The sequence below is a fragment of the Mesocricetus auratus genome, unplaced genomic scaffold, assembly GCF_017639785.1.
Source record: "Mesocricetus auratus isolate SY011 unplaced genomic scaffold, BCM_Maur_2.0 Super-Scaffold_100024, whole genome shotgun sequence".
NCBI classification, from domain to species: domain Eukaryota; kingdom Metazoa; phylum Chordata; class Mammalia; order Rodentia; family Cricetidae; genus Mesocricetus; species Mesocricetus auratus.
This window is the reverse complement of record NW_024429205.1, coordinates 29,776,475-29,795,467: the sequence shown is the minus strand read 5'-3', so window position 1 is coordinate 29,795,467 and position 18,993 is coordinate 29,776,475. Positions and strand designations below refer to the sequence as shown.

The 18,993-nt window shown below is 42.8% G+C and overlaps 1 protein-coding gene and 1 long non-coding RNA gene across 17 annotated transcripts in view; both read right to left on the bottom strand.

The window, feature by feature from the left end:
- Arhgef33 (Rho guanine nucleotide exchange factor 33) overlaps positions 1 to 13,436 on the bottom strand; it is a 130,370-nt gene extending 116,934 nt beyond the window's left edge. For 4 of the 16 annotated variants that reach the window (XM_040730996.1, XM_040730995.1, XM_040730994.1 and 1 more), the window contains exons 1-2: positions 13,133 to 13,435; positions 6,740 to 6,811 (exon numbers count right to left, since the gene is read on the bottom strand). The gene's annotated coding sequence lies outside the window, so the exon portion shown is untranslated. Of the gene's footprint in view, positions 1 to 6,739; positions 6,812 to 13,132 lie in introns of all 16 variants that reach the window. The other 12 variants (XR_005870871.1, XM_040730993.1, XM_040730999.1 and 9 more) reach the window with 7 other exon arrangements.
- A 958-nt stretch (positions 13,437 to 14,394) lies between these two features.
- Positions 14,395 to 16,151, bottom strand: LOC121133844. Its single transcript, XR_005870855.1, has 2 exons — positions 16,102 to 16,151; positions 14,395 to 14,646 (listed from the first exon to the last, which is right to left on the bottom strand). It is a non-coding gene; the product is annotated as an uncharacterized LOC121133844 (long non-coding RNA).
- Between the last annotated feature and the right edge of the window lie 2,842 nt (positions 16,152 to 18,993).

Here is an 18,993-nt window from a genome sequence, read left to right as displayed (position 1 = left end):
AAACTTCACAGTAGTGTGTGTGTGACACAGATGTGTAAACTAAACTTCACAGTAGTGTGTGTGTGACACAGATGTGTAAACTTCACAGTAGTGTGTGTGTGACACAGATGTGTAAACTTCACAGTAGTGTGTGTGTGACACAGATGTGTAAACTAAACTTCACAGTAGTGTGTGTGTGTGACACAGATGTGTAAACTTCACAGTAGTGTGTGTGACACAGATGTGTAAACTTCACAGTAGTGTGTGTGTGACACAGATGTGTAAACTTCACAGTAGTGTGTGTGTGACACAGATGTGTAAACTTCACAGTAGTGTGTGTGTGACACAGATGTGTAAACTTCACAGTAGTGTGTGTGTGACACAGATGTGTAAACTTCACAGTAGTGTGTGTGACACAGATGTGTAAACTTCACAGTAGTGTGTGTGACACAGATGTGTAAACTTCACAGTAGTGTGTGACACAGATGTGTAAACTTCACAGTAGTAGGTGTGTGTGACATGTAAACGATCACAGTCATGCATTTCCCCATACACTCATGTCTTGGCACCTTTGTTCCTTACATCTTCTCCCCCTCCAATGTATTTCTGAAGATTTATTGTTTTTATTTTATGTGTATGAATGTTTTCCCTATACACATGTGTGTACTATGTGCATACCTGCTACCTGTGGAGACCAGAATAGGGTATCAGATTACCTGGAACTAGAATTACAGAGGGTTGTGAGCTACCTTGTGAGTGCTGGGAACTGAACCTGGGCCCTCTGCAACTACAGCAAGTGCTCTTAACTGCCATGTCATCTCTCCAACCCAAATATATTTTCTTACAAAAAGGATTGGTTTTTTTTTTGGTTTTTCAAGACAGGGTTTTTTTCTCTGTAGCCTTGGCTGTCCTGGAACTCTGTATACCAGGCTGACCTTGAACTCACAGAGATCTGCCTCTTGAGTGCTGGAACTAAAAGTGTGTGCCCCCACTGCTCAGCTCCAAAAGGATGCTTCTTATCCTTGCAGGCTCAACCCACATACCCCTTCCTTTCCAGGGAAGCCTGCCTGGTCCTCCAAGGCGTATTAGCCAGGCTGTCTTCTGTTAGTGTCTCGTCCTGCTGCGAATCATCACAATACTGTAAGTCAGCATTTCTCAACATGTGAGCCAAGACCCATTTGGAGGTGGAAGGACCCTTTCACAGGGGTCACATATCAGATATACATATTACGATTCATAACAGTAGCAAAATTACAGTTACAAAGTAACAAGGAGATAACTCTGTGGTTGGGGTCAGCACAACATGAGGAACCGTATTAAAGGGTCACAGCATCAGGAAGGCTGAGAACCACTGCAGTAAGTCTTGCTGGAAGGACCAGTCTTTATGCACCTGTTGTATCTTTCAGGTACTGGGGTCTTTTAGTTTTGGTTTTGAAGCTATGTCTGACTATGAGCATTAGTGGCCATGAACTCATGATGCTCCCTCCCTCCTCAGTCTCTTAGGTACAGTACCTGCTACCATAGAGCTTAAACTTTTACTTTTTTCCTTTGTATTTACTTTTAAAATATTTTATTTATACGTTGACATACATGTCTATAATATTTTTATTATATTCACCTCATTACTATTTTTACTCCTTTAAAAATTTTCATTGGCCAATTATAATTATATTATAGTCGCATATGCTTTTAGGTTCAGTGTAATGTTACATTTTCATACACTGTAAATTTATTAAATCAAGCTAGTTAACATGTTCATCATAGCATATATTTATCATTGTTTATGGTGAGAACACTTGAAATTAATCCTTAAACAACACACAGTATATTATTTACTGTGCAATAGGTCTTTCAAAAAACAAAACAAATGAACAGGCAACAACAAACAAGACTTCTGGTCCTCCTGTCAGAAACCTGTACACTTGGACCAACACCTCCCCATTCTGCCTCCACACCACCCATCCCTAGGCTGTAATAACCCCATCGTCCTTCCTGTGACCAACTGTTTAGATCCCAGTCCTAAGACAGCATGCAACAATGCCTTTCTGAATCTTTCTCATTTCACACAACTCGGCATCTTACTATCCTAGTGTGCTAGATTTGAAGCCTGGGGATAAAACATCTCGTTCAAGACAATTTACTCACTTTTAAGACAATTTCTTAACTATCATATACTTTGAATGCTTTGCTATTTGGTGTGTGTGTGTGTGTGTGTGTGTGCGCGCGCGCGCGCGCGCGCGCATTTACACGAGTAATGGTGCATGAATGTGTGTACGTGTCTATGCATATGCCTGTGGAGACCAAAAAATTGACATTGGTGTCTTCTTCAGTTGCTTTCCACTTTATTTTTTGAAACAGGCTCTCTCACTGACCCAGACTCACTGATTGCTGAGAGTGTCTGGCCTGTGAGCCCCAGGAATCTCCCTGTCTCCACTCTCCAGCACTGGGATTACAGGTGAACACTGCTGTTCCTGGCCTTTTACATGGCTTCTGGGGATCCAAGTTCATGTCCCCATACTTATACAGCAGGTGCCATACCCATTGAGCCATCTCTCTACCTTGAAATGCTCAGACATTTTACAGAATACAAAATGTGATTGTGTTTTAAAGATAAATGTATTCATGATGTCATTTATTCACATTCCTCTGTCTCTGGGTGCCTCTCTCGGTGGATTCTCACCCTCCTTATGGTTAATAATTCCTTTCCCTAAAGAAAACCACATAGAGTTTTATTTGTTCATACTAATAGCAAGGAGACCTGTTCTTTTTACTTCTTAATTAACCAGTTGTGAAAGAGAAAACTTGGGGGGGATCAATGGCTTTTTACTTAAATTGTAAATTTTGTTTTAAAAGAAAAAGTTCACTCTCCAAATATGTAGACTGGAAGTCTTGCACAGAACTACAGTTTAGTAAGACCAAATGTTTCTTTGTGTTAAAAAAAAAAATTATAGCCGGGCGCTGGTGACGCACGCCTTTAATCCCAGCACTCGGGAGGCCAGCCTAGTCTACTGAGCAAGTTCCAGGACAGCCTCCAAAACAATACAAAGAAACCCTCTCTTGAAAAACAAAAAAAAATTATAAATACATTAAGTAGAGCCAGGTGTGGTGTCACACATCTGTAATCCTCATACTTAGGAGGCTGAGGCAAGAGGATCAGGAGTTCAAGGTCTGCTAGGCAACATGGAAGCTTGTCTTAAACAAACAAGAAGCCAATAAAAGGGGGGAGATATATGATATATACATATTAACATGTGCAATGTATACAGGTTCACTCTTTGAAGCCTTCATGGCACCTAAGAAAAATTTAATTCAATGATAATATTTTAATATTTATCCAGTGAAGTGTCCTTGGGACTTTATGAAGTCACCAGAAAGAAGCAGAAGGTGAGACCAATATTAGGGTTTTAGTTAGGTAGATAAGGTTAAGTACAGCCAAACACAAATGAACCAGGTAGGCCACTATATGCAAACCTTGCTTTACACAGTCAATCACAAAAATAATTATGCAAGGACCACAGCTCATGATGAAATGTTAGAACCTGGCCCACTGCACCCTCTTTCTTGTTGGTACAGAAGGAGGGAAAGGAGCAGACTTGGGTGTGAGTCACCCACCCTGCAGAGCTGACTCCAACCTGACTGTACATGGACTCCCTGCAGCCCAGAGTAAAACATGTTGTCAGAAATTTAAGTCAGTTTATAGGTAGTTTCTAAACTTGCCTCAGTTTTCCTTGTAGAACAGTAGCTTTCTGACTAGGTGATGTATCTTTTTTGTTAATTTTTTATTCCTGTGCATTGGTGTTTTACCTGTATGTCAGTATGAGAGTGTCAGGTCCTCTGGAACTGGAGTTCCAGACAGTTGTGAGCTGCCATGTAGGTGCTGGGAATCAAACCCAGGTCTTCTGGAATTGCAGCCAGTGGTCTTAATGACTGAGCCATGCAGCTCCTGGGTGGTATGTCTTTTAAAGAGCATATTATTTAGCCGACAATCCCAGCCTGAGTCCAAAGAATTTATCTTATCTTAACTTGTATTGTTTTCATCCTTTATAGTGCTAGACTGAAGCCAGGGCCCTGTGCAAGCTAGATGAGTACTCCACCACTGAGGGACAGCCTCAGTCCTGTACTCAGCCGTCGCAGTCACGCGCTGGGACCCTATGACAAACAGTCAGAGTCAGACGTGGTGGTTCAAGTCTATGACCCCAGCCCTTTGGAAATGGAGGCCGGAGGCTTGGGAAACCAAGGTCATCCCTAGCTACACAAATTTGAAGCTGGTTTGGGATATCTAAGTCCGTCTCAAAAGTCTGGAGCCAGGGCCAGTGAGGTGGCTCACGCAGACGAAGGTGCTTGCATCAAGCCTGATGGGGACTCATGGGAGACGGAGAGAGCTGGCTCCCACCCACTTGCCATCTCACCTCACATACACCTGGTGCACACACCAGACATGCACTTCTTAAAAAGCAAAGATGGCATGGCTCCCTGTGCTCTCCGGTCTGTAGTCTTTGCTGAGGCTAGCCCCTAAAACACTGAATATTCTCCCCTCATCCCCCAATTTGGGCTAGCGCTCAGGCTTCTGGAGTCCTTCAGGATTCTGAGTGTCACTCTGTCCTGGCTTTCAGGACCTGTCCCAGTGGAGCTGAGCCCTACTTTTACACTTGCTCTTACTGTTTGTTTTGTTTTGTTTTGTTGAGACATACCTCAGGCTAGCCTCTAACTCCTGGGCCTCCTGCCTCTATTTCCCAGATGCTAGGATGGCAGGTGGGCGGCACCACACCTAGAAGTCTTGCTCCTTTGCATTGCCACACTCTTGTAATGGGGATTCTATCAAATAATGAATTTAAATGCCCACTAATAGGAGATCAGGACTTCATACAAATCAGGTGCCCCCCAATCTTCTGAATTGTAGGTAAAATTTTAAATAGATTCATTTCTTCTGGGGAAAGGATTTAGAGCTCAGACCTATCCCTCAACAATAAACAAAGTGCCACTACACTGGATTATGGGTCTCTGGAAAACAGTGACTTCCATTCTCAGTTTCTGTCTGAAGATACCCCATGTTTGCTGAGAAATGTTTAATGGTTATAGTTTATTCTAGTAAAAATACATAGTGAATCAACTTCCACTACTCATGGTTTTCTTTTCCTGAATATCATGCTAAGCCCCTGCCTTTGTTCCCATCGCTGTGATGACACGTGTCTCCACTCCACTGGATGAAAGCAAGGATTTGTGGCAAAACCCTGAGTGTGGGAAGGATGGAGTGAGAGACGGGGTGGGCTCTCAAGTTTTATTTCTTCTTCTTCATTAAGTCTTCATTTGCCTTTCAAAATGTTTTCATTTCTCTATGTTTTACTTCATGGGGTGGTACAAGCATTATACCATATACATGTGGAGGTCAGAGGAAACTCGTGTGAACTGGCTCTCTCCTTCCACCATGTAGGTCGTGTAGCGTGAACTCAGGTCACCAGACTCGGCGGCAAGTACCTCCATCCACCATACGTCTCACAGACACAAGTCTGTTTATCTTTTAATAAGCACTTGGCAGTTTTGAAGTCTTAAAATGAGCTTTAAACCGGGATTTTTTCAATTATTTATTTATCTTAAATTACTTTATATTTTGTGTGTGTGTTTTGTTGTCTGTGTATATGTTGTTCACTATGTGTGTTCAGTGCCCACAGAGGTCAGAAAAGGGTGTCAGATCTTCTGGAACTAGAGTTACAATGATTGTGAGCTACCAAGTGGGTTCTGGGAAATCAACCCTGGATGCTATATAAAAGCATGCAGTACTCTTAACTGCTGAGCCGCCCATCTCTCCAGCCCATGTCCATTTACTTTGTAAGACAAGTCTTTACTCTATAGCTCAGGCTGACTTAGAATTTATTATTAGCCCAGTCTGGCCTTGAACACTTAGCAATCCTCCTTAGTGTTGGGGGGCTTATACCTAGGCAGGATTTTTAAAAAAAATACATCAAGATTTAGCTTCAAATCTTAGCTGTTCTATTTATTTAGTTTTGTCATCCTGGGGAAGATAAGAAATCTTTGGACTAGGCAAGCATGAGAACCTGAGTTCAAATCCCCAGCATTGCCTCCCAAAAGCCATCCATAACCCAGTGCTAGAAAGGTATGAGGACAGACAGACCCTGGGAGCTTGCTGGTCAGTCAACCTAACTGAATGGGAGTGTCAGGTTCAGTGAGAGACCCTGTCTCAAAAAATCAGGGACATGTTCAACGGTGACTTCTGGCCTGCACATATGGACTGGCAAACACACCTGCACATGCATGTGCTCTCACACATGCACCCACATACCCCATACACAAAATAAAAATTCAAAATGCAAGCTCACTAATTTTGGTAAACTGGTCTAGTCCATATGGTTATTAAGTGACAAAGCCAGAATAACATGGAGACTCAGAACAGACTAGCTCAATGTCATCTTTCCAGAGGGTTTTTGCAATCCTCAATGACACCCCAAATGGAACTCAATTAAAACAGTTCATTCCTTGTGAATATTTCAAGTAAGCACTCATACATACATACAGTAAGAGTCTGAAGTCACATGGCTGGTTTATAGGGTGGCTATTATTTCTGGCTGCCATCTAAGGAAATTCTTGTTTGTCTAGTTGACAGTTTTTAAACAGAGGCTTACAAAATTCTCCCACTCAAATTTTTATAGCATGCTTCTATTTCCAGAAGGATCTCTGCTCAGCACCACACTGTCCATTTATCTGTGCTCCCACTAGAAACAAGGTCTTAGCAGTTTTCACTCACCTTGTGCCTCGTCTCCAGGAGGAGACATCACATCAGCTTTTGGAAGTCTTCTTCCTGATTACTCTAGAGGGTCTATAAAAGACAAAATGCCGTTGACAATGACAACTACCTTATATCCTATACCATCCTTTCCCCATATAATTGTGTAATGAAATCTTACTGTACTTGTATTTCACTGTTAAAATTCCCTAATTGTTCAAACCCATGTCAAGTTAAAAAAAAAAAAAAAAGCAAGTCCTTGTGTCCCTTCCCTTCAGAGTTTATCCCTTTGGAGTAAATAAAGTAAGACTATACTGTCAAGACTTATCCATCATAAGATAATAACTTAAGACTATAGTTAGACCACTACACAATCAATTAGGGGCTTTGCTCCGTCAAGAGTTCAGAGCAGTTGCTCGGTCCCTACAATACTGAAAACTACAAGTCCAGGGTTGCATCCTCAGTGTCCCACACTGAAGGAAGTGTGCCATTCTAAAGTCACAAAAAACTACTTTAAGTGACAGGTGAGATGGGTTTGTAAGTAGTTTTTCTGTAGAGGGCTAATTGAGGTGATCTACCACAAAAACTAAGTTCAAATTAACTTGGAAAACACTCTGAAATTTGTATGTTTTTGCTTGTGGTGTGGCAGATTCCAAGTGGGCTGATTTTTTTAAACTTTTCTTCTCTGGATTCTGGGGCTATTCAGCTGCTCACTCCGCCCACATGAAAAGAGTTAGCATGAGATTAGTCACATTATCTCTTCATGAGGGTTAAGGGACATAGAGGCTAGAAAGAGGGAGAAGGAAGGGGACATGGACACTGTCAAGAGTTCCATCCTTCAATCTGAGTGAATCTGTGTTTATTGCCAGTTCCACTTGCTCTTTTTTAATTTTTCCTTTAGCATTACTATAAATCTCAAAATGTTGCCTTCATACATGGTGCTGTACTTTGTTCTAAGGGTTTAAAGTGGCAAGGCCAAGCCTGATACTGTATCCATCAGACACAGCTAGTAGCCACCCAGAACTGATGCATCTCCCACCAACCCCGAGCTCCCGGTCAATAACCCTTTGAATGATTATATTCCCCGAGCTCCCTCATGGTCAGCTTTTTTTAAAAAGAGAGAACACACCTTCTCTTCCCACTCCTCCTTCGTACTGGCTGACTACCAGGGGGCTGAGTGGAGCCCTGGTGATCTTTTGGACTAAGAAGTAGTGTGCCAAGCCTGAGCCACACAAAGGAACCTGAGTCCCTCACTGGAGTAACTTTCCAACAGCTCTGAAATGTTTGTCTCCATTTTGCTTACTTATGTTTCCAGTAATATGAGAAATAAATACCTCATTTAAAGCCCTCTTATCTTGGCTTTTCCCATCATATGCAAATGAGCCCAGTCCTTACTGATATGCTAGCCCCCTAGGAAGCTATCTAGAAACAAGATCTACTTTTAATTCTGGAACATTCTCACTTCCTCTGAGACTGTCATTTCCACTTACTGATGATAGATGCGCTACTCTTCAGTAGTCTAGTGTGTCCCCTCGGCTCTCATTTTCATCCCTTCCCTGTCCGATGCTCAATTTACACACACATTCATTTGAGCTCTTCAGCTAGTAACCGGCCACTCTTTGAGGAAAAGAAAGAAAGCTTGACCAAAATTAAGATTTCCATTTTTATCAGGCAGTGGTGGCACACACCTTTAGTCCCAGCACTTGGAAGGCAGAGGCAGGAAGATCTCTGTGAGTTATAGGCCAGCCTGATCTACAGAGCTAGTTACAAGGCAGACAGGGCTATACAGAGAAACCCTGTCTTGAAAAACCACTAGATAGGGCCGGGCCGTGGTGGCGCACGCCTTTAATCCCAGCACTCGGGAGGCAGAGGCAGGTGGATCTCTGTGAGTTCGAGGCCGGGCTGGACCGACAGCCTCCAAAACAATACAGAGAAACTCTGTCTCGTAAAAACCAAAAAAAAAAAAAAAAAAGAAAAACCACTAGATAAATACATTTCTGTTTCTTTATAGATTATAGAAAAACAGAGTTCCTTGAATTCAACAGTATTCATTAAGCACATGTAGTGTAAAAGGGGTGTGTGTGGTGGTGAGAGAAGTTTTTTACAAGGAACCAGTAGTCTAACAGGAGAGATGAGTCACACAAATAAATAGGACCCACGATGCAGTGTGAAAACAGAGTAAGCTCAGAGAACAGAGGATGAGATCCGGCTGAGCTATGCAGGAAATGGCAAAACAAACAAACAAAAAACAAGATCCCAAAAGAACATAGTGATGAGCACAGGTGGATGGATACTAAGAGCATATAAGCCACAGCAGAACACGGTGACAGCATGTAAGCCACGGCAGAACACAGTGACAGCATGTAAGCCACGGTGACAGCATGTGAGCCACGGCAGAACACAGTGACAGCATGTAAGCCACGGCAGAACACAGTGACAGCATGTAAGCCACGGCAGAACACAGTGACAGCATGTAAGCCACGGTGACAGCATGTGAGCCACGGCAGAACACAGTAACAGCAGAGCACAGGTGGATGAACCCTAGGAAGCAGGTAAGAACAGCAGAAGGACAGGCAGGCTGGGGCAGACAGAGGACCGTGGATATCTACTTGCAGGCTGGTATGCAGTGAAGAGAATAAAGAGTCATTGAGGGTTTTAGGCAGAGGAGCAACAGGTCAACCTTTGGGTAAGCAAATGACTTGAGTGCTATCCGGAGAGGCCAGCAACAAAGAAGCCAGTGAGGAGGGCCCTTTAATGACTCAGTGAAAGATAATGATGGCCTGAAATTTGAAAGCTACTATTAAAAAAGGAGGGCACAGACGGAAGTGGCTGCCAATGGTTCCTACATGAGCTGAATGCCTGCTTTGCTAAAAAAGATGAGTTGAGCTCTAGCAAAGAGTCAGAAGTAGAAGATATAGCAGTAACAGATTTTACAAAATGAAACTGACGGGGTCTGGGGAAGTAAAGCCGGCTGAACACACTGTAATAATGAACTTGGCCTGTGCACAGTGTTAATAGAGCTACCTTTATTTTTGCCAAATGTCATTTGGAAATGCACTGACTATGCTAAGAGGTAGGAACAGTGGCCACAAACAACCTTCAGAAAGACAAGCATTGCTGGGGTGGTGGCACACACCTATAATCTGGCACTAAGAGGCTGAGCCAAGAGGATCTACACAAGTTATAGTCCAGCCTGGGCTATATAGCAAAAGCCTTTCTCACCTCCCCCAAATAAAAGACAGAAATACTGCTAAGTCTAGAGGAATAGCTCAGTGATAAAATGTTGACCTAGTATGTGCAGTGCTCTGAGTTTACTCTTGAGCACTGGAAAAAGTGTTGAGGGGATTCCAAAGAAATATGGCCATCAACTAAATAGTGGCAGGACATTTACACAGCAAGGTTCTCCTCTCTCTGCCTCTGTCTCTCTCCTCTCTCTGTCTGTCTGTCTCTATCTGTCTCTGTCTCTCTACTCTGTCTGTATATATCTATCTGTCTGAGTCTGTCTGTCTGTCTGTCTCTCTCTCTCGCGCACGCACACACACACACACACACACACACACACAGTCTTACTATGGAGTCCAAGCTGGCCTGAACAGAAATCTCTTCATAGCCTAGGCTAGCCTTAAGCATATGCTAACCCTGCCTCAGTTCCCTCAGTGCTGGGATTTTAGGCATGTATTACAATGCTAGCTAGCTTAGTTCCTTCCACAACTGACAAGTTATCCCTATATACATCTTTATGGACCATCGTTAATCACCCCATGCTCTATAAGAAATTCGAGGGGAGGGGACTTTTTAAAGAGCATGAAAATCGTATAATATTTGCCTCTTTGTTGCTCACCCAAACCATGCCAGCAGAGCCTGGGGCAACATGGAAAGGGCTTGGCATGAATCCTTAAATAGCTTTGAGCTAAGTAGGTCCCAAGGATGAATCCAAGATAGGTACTCCTTCATCTTAAGAGAATTCCTATAGGTGTCTCCAGATGGACAGATTTGAGCTCATCTTAAGAGAATTCCTATAGGTGTGTCCTGACGGACAGATTTGAGCCCTGACCAGCACTCCCCTCTATTGTCTGATTATTCTAGGAAGATCAACTCTCCATCAACACGGCAGGAACCAGCAAGAACCAACTCTCCAAGCTTTGAAAGCCCTGAGCAGAGTAGTGTGTGACCTGTTTAGCTTATCTTATTTGGGGCACTGAACATGCCTTAGAAATAAAATGGAGATTTTCTTTTTCTTCAGTGACAGTAAAGTGGTTTCTGGTACTTTCTCCACAGGCATAAGTGATTAATCAAGTCCTAGGTGCCTGACCACAGTGATACCACAGACGCGGGTGAGCCGCCTTTCTGTCTTAAGCAAACTGGGTGACTGGGGGAGGGGTTAAAAGAGGACAGCAATCTGACCCTGTCCCTGAGAGAAAACTACAAATGATTTTACATTTTATAAAAATCCAGAAACTAAGAAAAACATCAGACAAATCATATGGCTGTCCTAAAGTCAAAGCCAAATGCTCTTTTTAAAGGACCAAGATGTCCTCCACGGGCACTTGGCTGGGGGGTGGCAGGAGGGCTGAAGTTCAGGGTCAGCTTAGCTTCCTATGCAGCTTGAGGCCACAAGAGACCTTGTCTCTAAAACAAACAAACATGGAATGCTCTTCATCTCACCACCTGTGGGGGGGGGGAGGGCTATGAATTGGGTTTCAAATTACCTACAAATCTGAAACTGCATGCAAAAACGTTTCGTTTTACTTTTTCTTGGTTTTTCTTTTTTTTAAGGTACAAAGACTACTTTCCAGAGATCCTTGATCCTTTGCTCCCCCAAAAGCTAAGAATGACTGTTATCAAGGGAAGCATTAGAGGTTATTAGAGGAAGCAGCAGAGGGGGATAAGCAAGAGAGGACTCTGACATTCCTAGGATTCCCTGATGGCTGGACACCCTTAGGTGTAGGACTCTGGAGAAGGGAGAGGAGGGGGGAAGAGAGGATACGGGAGTCTTATCTCTTCTGCTCCAAAGAAATCAAGTGAATGCATGTGAAGTCTTTGCTTGGCGCTTTTCTGTTAATTCTTAGCTTGAAAACATTTCATTTCTATGTGTATTAACGGTTATAGCAGGGCTGGAGAGTTAAGAGCTTAGTGGTTAAGAGCACAAACAGCTCTTCCAGGGGACCTGCGTTCAATTCCCAGCACCTATATGGCAGATCACACCTGTCTGTAACTCCAGGATCCAACAGCTGCACAAAGATACAGGTAAGCAAAACACCAATGCACATAAAATAAAAATAAATAATTATTTTAAAGTTAATGACAGAGGCTGGGAATAGTTCAGTGGCAGAGTGTTTGCCCAGCATGTATAACAGTAAATTTAATCCCCAGCACTGAAAAAGATTAATAACAGCATGATCTTCCTTTCAAAAGCCTAAGTTTTCATACAGGTTTAGCATTATCTCTTTCAGAATCAAGGTATCAACAAAAATATGAATCTTAATTAGAGTTAGTGGATTATTTTGGGATAAAGGTATCAAAACCCTTTCTCTCTAATACAAAATTTCTCATCATTTATGTTGAATCCTTCCAAAGAAACCGTCACTGAAATATCAATATTCTGCATGGCATGAGTTTGTATTGAAAGGAGCTACTTGGAGAGGATAAGAGCACAAGGACCAGTCTGTACATCCATATGCTATTGCCTCAGCACCTAGGATACATGTAACTGCAGTACCAATTGTTATGGAATCAAAATAAAAACATGTAACTACAGTATCAAGTGTTATGGAAGCAAAATAAGACACATAAGCTTTCAAAACGCAGTAAGCTTTTGAGTGAAATTTAGTTTTTTTTTAATCACATCCCAAACCCCCATGAACTACTTAGAAAATGTTTCACAGATGACTGTCTCTGCGTAATGAAGTCATCTGCATGTATGCTCAGTTACTGTACATAGAACACTGATGACCAAAAACTCTCTACCCTTTTTCTTTGTCAGAGAGGCATAAACTAACTGTTCACCATCCCTCATCTTATCCATGCTGTAACGATTCTTAATCCCAAAGAGGCATGCACATGTTGGCTTAATGCTGCCTTGTAAATCTAGAATTCTATCATCCTTTCTTTAAAACTGTTCTTAAAATTTAACCCATCTTCAACTAAATATGTAAATGTACAGAACCACTTCACTCCCAGACGTCTCATGCGCTGACATCCTGCAAAAGGATATTAAGACATAATATAAACATTAATCAAGAAATGAACAATGGCATTACAAATTGTAACTCCTGAAGAAAAAGTTACTTATTTGAATGTTTGCTTTAAATAAATGTTGTCATGTTTTGAATTTGAGTTAGCACAAAAGATAAAGGCAGGTGTCTTTTGTTCTCCTCTAAGAACATTTTCCCTTCCCACAGCTCTTGCACTTACCTCATGGTACTTGCTGGGTTAGCTCATCCTCAGATCACAGCTGATCTGGAGTCTGAAAGAACTTAAAGATGACAGAAAGAAGCAGTGGAGAGGATCACCGTCCCTTGAAAGGAGACTGTCATATGCTAACAGGCTTTTAAATGAGGGAAACTAGTGTGTCTTCTAATTACATAAGCTCCAGGTCAACTAATCAAATAACTGAACCTGAGTCTAGTTTCAGAGGTGGGAGGCAGAGCCCTGCTTCAGTGGGACAGCTTCCGCCTCTTAGAGAAACTGAAGACTCACACACTGCAGGTACATATTTGAGAAGTAAAATATACAGCTCGATACCTTAAACACTGAAGAAAAGTACAAGGAAGAATTTAGTTCACTGCAAAGCATGAGCTTTCTACAGGGTATTCCAGATGTTCTGAACTGGCATTGTGTGCCCAACCCCTGACACCATCCTCACCCTAACCTGTCCAGTGGTCAGCTCTGTACAAATCACAGTACAACAGTGATTTTACTTCTTTTAAAGCAATACTGGCCAATGGTAAGCAACATATACAAAAACATATCTAGACTTTTACTGCATGATGAACACTATAGTCTTCTGAAATTAATAACAAAGCTATTAGGAGAAAATAAAATTAGCATTTTTAACACTTCGAGATATTTTAACCCAAATTTATATTAGCACACTAAAAAATAGAAAATATTACAATATTTTTTTTCTTTTGGTTTTTCGAGACAGGGTTTCTCTGTGACTTTGGAGGCTGTCCTGGGACTAGCTCTTGTACACCAAGCTGGTCTTGAACTCACAGAGGTCCACCTGCCTCTGCCTCCCCAGTGCTGGGACTAAAGGTGTGTGCCACCAATGCCCAGCCATTTACAATATTTTAAATAAAATATGACACAGAAGTTATTCATTTCAACACTTTTTTTCTTTTTGGTCAGTTTTGGAATAGTTTCAGAAAAAAAATCAGATCTTTACTGTAATTTAATGACCTATACTATTTTGATAATTTTTCCATTCAAATTATTTCATTTTTAATTGTACATGTTTATAGGTATGGTGAAATAATTCAGTAATGTAGTTCTGGTGCTTTTGGACATTATTTTATCTGGAAAAGTAGCTTTCTGGGGGCCTGAGAAATATAGCTTAGTTAAAATTTCTGGGCACAGGTTGCATAACTACAGATTTACATTTTAGAAACTGAGGTGTAATTCACAAACTGTACATAAAATTATCCCTTGGAAGTGACTAGTTCAGTATATCTTAGTATATTTACAAGATTATTTATTGTTTAAGAATTTCATGCATACATATATGTTTTGCTCAAATCCAACCCCCTATCCCCTCGTGCTGTAGAATATTTTTCCAGTGTGTGGCTTTCGTTTATGCTGCATTTGTGTGACTCTGTGAAGCTGGGTTGCTGTGCCTGTCTAAGCAGCTGATAGGCAAATAATGAGCTGCACGGTCAACAGTGAGGCAGGAGCAAGGACAGGCAGAGGGGATAAATGGAAGAAGAAATCTGACAGGAGCAGGAGAGAACAAGAAGAGGAGGATGTCAGGGGCCAGCCACACCACCCAGCTACCCAGCCACCCAGCCACCCAGTCACCCAGCCAGCCACACAGCTACACAGCCACACAGCCACACAGCCACACAGCCAGCCACCCAGCCACACAGCCACCAACCACCCAGCCACCCAGCCACACAGCCACCCAGCCACCAACCACATAGCCACACAGCCACCCAGCCACCAACCACACAGCCACACAGCCACACAGCCACCCACACAGCCACACAGCCACCAACCACACAGCCACACAGCCACCCACACAGCCACACAGCCACCAACCACCCAGCCACCCAGCCACCAACCACGCAGCCACACAGCCACACAGCCACCCAGCCAGCCACACAGCCACCAACCACACAGCCACACAGCCAGCCACACAGCCAGCCACACAGCCAGCCACACAGCCACCAACCACCCAGCCACCTGAGTAAGAGTGAAATTGAAATACACAGAAGAAAAGGAGAAAGCCCAGAGGCAAAAGGTAGGAGGGATAGATTAAGAAAAATTGGCAAGAACAAGTCAAGCTAAGGCTGGTCATTATAGGTAATAGGTCACTCTATGTGGGATTTATTTGGGAGCTGTGTGACAGGCCCCCCAAAAGAGTACAGAGTAAAGAGCCCAAAGAATGAGGAAAAAACAAAAGAAAACAACACTCTCCCCTCCCATTCCTCATCTATTGCCTCCCCCCACCATAAGTCTTCCTCATGCGGTCTTATTCCAAGCCTACTGAATCCATGGATGTGCCTGAACTTAGGACCATCTACTGGAGAATGAGCCTTTCTCAGAGGCCTGCATCCCTGAGGAAAAGTGACTGTCATCTGCAGCAGCCACCAACTGCTAATAGCTTCACAGTTAGACATGGGGCTCATGAGCCCCTCCTCAACCCATGCTGGGATTTTTGACTTTTTTTTCTTAACAGGTATCTGTGTAGCCAAGTCTAGCCAAAAATAACTTTGAACTACCTTTACCTCCAAAATGTTGGGATTAAAGACATTCACCAACACATCAGGTTTATCCAAGACTGTGTAAGCGTAATCACCACCAAGTGGTGGAGTGTTGGGTCCCAGGCCCCACAGATTTCTGTGCATTGCTTGTCAGCTGATAGCCACAGGTGCAGCCTGCTCTCGAGTCCTGGCTTACAGCCCTAGCCTTGCCCACCTGACATCAATATGTAGCACGAGGAAAACACAAGCTCTTCCACCTGGGGTTTTTTCACTGTGCTGTAAGCCTGTATATAAGCCTGCTCCCTCTTTACAGAGACAGAGAGATCTCTTAGCACTTGCAATAAAGACACACACACACACACACACACACACACACACACACACACACACCTGGCAATAAAGGTGGCAGACACATTCTCTTAGCACAAACAGTTGGACGTCTTGTCTTTCATTTCCCGATACCTTGGCCTTGCTCGTAGTATGGGTGTCACACTGGAGCACTTCTGTCATGCCTGGATTTTTTTTGGGGGGGGATAATAATTTAAAATGTATTGCTTAAGAATTCCATATGCATATACAATATATTTTGAGCATATTCATCCCAGTCCATGCCCACTTCCCTCCTCCAACATCCCCCCTTCCCCCCAACAAAACCCTTCAGCTTTATGACTTAAAAACTATATAGATGTAGATGTAGATGATGTAGAGATAGAGATAGAGATAAATCAATCAGCCGGGTGTTGGTGGCGCACACCTTTAATCCCAGCACTCAGCAGGCAGAGCCAGGTGGATCTCTGTGAGTTCAAGGCCAGCCTGGCCTACAGAGCAAGTGCCAGGATAGACTCCAAAGCTACACAGAGAAACCCTGTCTTGAAAAACAAAACAAACATATATATATGTATGTATGTATGTATGTATGTATGTATGTATGTATGTATGTATCACTGAGTACAGTCAGTGTTACATGTGGCTTTTTATATTTATTTACGTATTTATTTGGGGTTCTCAAGACAGGGTTTTTCTGTGTAGCTTTGGAGCCTGTTTTGGAACTCACTCTGTAGAGCAGGTTGGACTCAAACTCACAGAGATCTGCCTGCCTCTGCCTCCAGAGTGCTGGAATCAAAGGTGTGTGCCACCGCCGCCACCACCACCCAGAGCATGTGGGTTTTTTTTTCCTTTTTATAATTTTTAAATTTTATTTTATTTTTATATATTTTTTATTTAACTTTTTACACATGTCACTTTCAGTTCCCTCTCCCTCCCCTCCTCCCCCACCCCCCAATCCTCCCAGCCCTTCACCCCCACTCCATCCCCCCTCCGCTCCCCAGGGAGGGCAAGGGACTCCTTGAGAGATTTTCAGAGTGTGTCACATAATCCCAGGAAAGGCCCAGGTTCTTCCCCATGTGTCTAGGCCAACAGAGCATCCCTCCATGTGGTTTGGGTTCCCAGAGTCCTTCTGTATATCAGGAATAAGTACTGCTCCGCATGTGGGTTTTTTAGGCTTCCCTCCATGTGGTTTGGGTTCCCAGAGTCCTTCTGTATATCAGGAATAAGCACTGCTCCGCATGTGGGTTTTTTAGGCTTCCCTCCATGTGGTATGGGTTCCCAGAGTCCTTCTGTATATCAGGAATAAGCACTGCTCCGCATGTGGGTTTTTAAAGTGTGATTTCTGGGGTTGCAGCTTGGTCCTCATTGTTGTATGGCAAACAATTTACCAACAGGGTTACCTTCTCAGCCCTGAATGGCCTAGAACTTTCTATGTAAACCAGGCTGGACTCAAACTCACAAAAATCTGCCTGCCTCTGTCTCCCAACTGCTGGGATTAAAGGTGTATGACATCACACATGGCCAGTTATGTCATTTTAAAATATATAAATTTAATTTTATGGTGCTTGGGGGATGGTTAGAGATGCCCACGGAAGCCAGAAGAAAACATTAGATTCCTCTGGAGCTGGAATTACAGGCAGTTTTGCCCAATGTCGGTGTTGGGAATCAAAATTGGGTTTTCTGCAAGATTAGGAATCACTCTTGAAGGCTGAGCCATCTCTCCATCCCTGAGCATGTGGTTTTTTAATTCTTTATTCCACTCATATGTTGTATCACACTGCTGACTTTCATACGTTGAAACATCTTAGCACTTAGGGGTATATCCCACATGGTATATGGAATGACCTTGGTTTTGGTGATGATTTCATATGTACGACACCAAAATTCACACGCAACCAATATAAAAGTAGACAAGAAGCATATGCTAAACCAGAATCACTGAATAGCAAAGCAAACAACATACTGAAAAGGCAACCTATGGAATGGTCATGTTTCAAAAAGTTAATCTGGGACTGGAGAGACAGCTCATCGGCAAAGAGTTCTTGCCACTCAGTCATGAGGACCAGAGTTCAGACCACAGCACCCACATTAGCAAGTTCATAAAAGCCTGAACTCTACCTCCACAGCATCTGACTCCTCTTCTGGCTTCTGTGGAGACTGGCACACACGCACACACACACACACACACACACAGAGTACACACACAGGTTCCCACACATATAAGTAAATACATGTGAGAGAGAAAGACACCAAACACAGTGACATATGTCTTTAGGCAGTGGATCTCAGTGTGTCTGAGGCCAGCCTGAACTACATGATAGAGGTAGATAAAAGATAGTTCAGAAATTAAAAGCACAGGTTGCTCCTCCAAAAGACTCGAATTCAAATCCCACACCATGTGAATAGAAGAGTGGTTGCTGGGGGCTGAAGAAGAGGGAACAGAAGTGACTAAGCTATGGGAATGATGTGTCCATCGGGCATAAGTGTGAGACACGCTGTGCAACATGGCAGCGACAGTCTGCAACAACGCAGTGCTCTTCGGTTCTAGTTAAAAGACAGATTTCATGTTAAGCTTCACCTCAACAGTAAATCAATTTGGTGGTGAGCAACTGATTGCATAACCATATAAGATAACTCATGAAAAATGTTTTTCTTCCAAAATAACCCTGAAAGCACAAACGGAAGGGAAGGTTCACAAAAACTGAGGTACGGAGCTAGAAATTGACTTAGCGATGATCTGATTAGCACTGCTCCATTTCTACAAATGCACAAACTTTGAATTGATTCACACAACTTATAAAGTTATTTGCTAATAAGAATAGAATTCAATGTCGGGTGGTGATGATACACACCTTTAATCCCAGCACTCGGGGAGGCAGAGGCAAACAGATCTCTGTGAGTTTGAGACCAGCCTGATCTACATAGTAACTTCTAAGACAGTCAGAGTTATATAGAGAGACCCTGTCTTCAAAAAAAAATTTTAGGTGAGAAGTGGATTGAAAGGACATTTGACATCAACTTCTGGCT